Source organism: Myxine glutinosa, chromosome 3 (assembly GCF_964187855.1).
Source record: "Myxine glutinosa chromosome 3, kmMyxGlut1.1, whole genome shotgun sequence".
In the NCBI taxonomy this organism is placed as follows: domain Eukaryota; kingdom Metazoa; phylum Chordata; class Myxini; order Myxiniformes; family Myxinidae; genus Myxine; species Myxine glutinosa.
The window spans coordinates 18553857-18555953 of record NC_136263.1 but is presented as its reverse complement, the minus strand read 5'-3'; the positions used below and the strand labels follow the sequence as shown (position 1 = coordinate 18555953).

At 27.4% G+C, this 2097-nt stretch overlaps 1 non-coding gene across 1 annotated transcript; it reads left to right on the top strand.

Moving 5' to 3' along the window:
- The first annotated feature begins 1166 nt into the window (after positions 1 to 1166).
- On the top strand, positions 1167 to 1240 carry TRNAT-AGU (transfer RNA threonine (anticodon AGU)). Its single transcript has one exon. It is a non-coding gene; the product is annotated as a tRNA-Thr (tRNA).
- Positions 1241 to 2097: the final 857 nt, after the last annotated feature.

Here is a 2097-nt window from a genome sequence, read left to right as displayed (position 1 = left end):
AACTTATTTAAAATTCATCCTCTTAATTTAATTTGATCTAAATAATAATTCAACCACTTAATTAAATTTGATCTTAATTATAATTCAACCGCTTAATTAAATTTGATCTTAATTGTAATTCAACCTCTTAACTTATTTAAAACTAGAACTTATTTAAATTCATCCTCTAAACTAAATTTGATCTTAATTATAATTCAACCACTTAATTAAATTTGATCTTAATTAAAATTCAACCTCTTAATTTAATTTGATCTAAATTATAATTCATCCTCTTAATTTAATTTGATCTTAATTATAATTCAACCTCTTAATTCAATTTGATCTTAATTATAGTTCAACCGCTTAATTTAATTTCATCTTAATTAGAATTCAACCTCAACATATTTAAAACTAGAACTTATTTAAAATTCATCCTCTTAATGAAATTTGATCTTAATTATAATTCAACCTCTTAACTTATTTAAAATTGGAAATTATTTAAAATACATCCTCTTAATGAAATATGCTCTTAATTATAATTCAACCTCTGAATTAAATTTGATCTTAATTATAATTCAACCTCTTAATTAAATTTGATCTTCATTATAATTCAACCTCTTCATTTAATTTGATCTCTATTATAATTCGACCTCTTAATTTAATTTGATCTCTATTATAATTCAACATCTTAATTTAATTTGATCTTATTTGTAATTCAACCTCTTAATTTCATTTGATCTTAATTATAATTCAACCTCTTAATTTTATTTTTATCTTAATTATAATTCAACCTCTTAATTTAATTTTATCTTTATGATAATTCAACCTCATAATTTAATTTGATCTTAATGATAATTCAACCTATTACCTTCTCCAAAACATATTTACTTTCTTTACCCACCCATTCCACACCATCACTACTACCTTCTCCCAAACTTCTTTACCTTCTTTACCCACTTGTCCCACACTTCTCTTACTTGTTTTCTCTTTCCTCTAATCCTCCCAACTCTTGCTTTTCTCAATTTTAGTTTCCTCATTTAAATCTTCCCTTTGAATACGTAATAAATAGATGACCCCGAAGCACACTGTCGAAAATAAAGAAAATTAACTGTTCGTCTGCACACGACGAACTCATGGAAGTGCTAGTCTCTTTCGAGGAGATGTAACTATATGCACCTTATATACCTGGTGCTGTGGCTTAGTTGGTTAAAGTGCCTGTTTAGTAAACAGGAGATGCTGGGTTCAAATCCCAGCGGTGCCTTTTTTTGTGCTCAGCCGCAACAAAGTAGTAGAGAAGGTGTGCAAAAGCCACAACGATGCCCTTCACTCCTTCCTTTCAGTCCTGTTCCATCCGATATTCCATTTGCAATCTTTAGTGTTTCCCCTACTCCTTGAAGAGGCTGAACCAATCATTTTGAAACTCGGCGTGATGATTCATGACGTCGATCATGACTAATGTAACCGCTTTTAACTTTTCATCCAGCTGGAGAAGATAATTAACTCATTAACTCAAAATGTAAAAAAGGTTTGTGTGATCTCGTTTGACCCATTAGAGTATTAGACCCTTTAAACCCGTTAATTCGTCACACGTGGCGAGATTCCGTCATCATCTCACGAGATGTTTCATAATCATAATCTCACGAGATGTCACACTTCTTAATTTAATTTGATCTTAATTAGAATTCAACCTCTTAATTTAATTTGATCTTAATTAGAATTCAACCTCTTAATTTTATATTATCTTCATTATAATTCAACCTCTTAACTTATTTAAAACTAGAACTTATTTAAAATTCATCCTCTTAATGAAATTTGACCTTAATTAAAATTCAACCTCTTAATTAAATTTGATCTTAATTATAATTCAACCTCTTAATTTAATTTGATCTTTATTATAATTCAACCTCTTAATTTAATTTTGTCCTTTATTATAATTCAACCTCTAAATTTAATTTGATCTTAATTAGAATTCAACCTCTTAATTTAATTTGATCTTAATTAGAATTCATCCTATTAATTTTATTTGATCTTAATTATAATTCAACCTCTTAATTTAATTTGATCTTAATTATAGTTCAACCTCTTAATTTAATTTGATCTTAATTAGAACTAGAACTG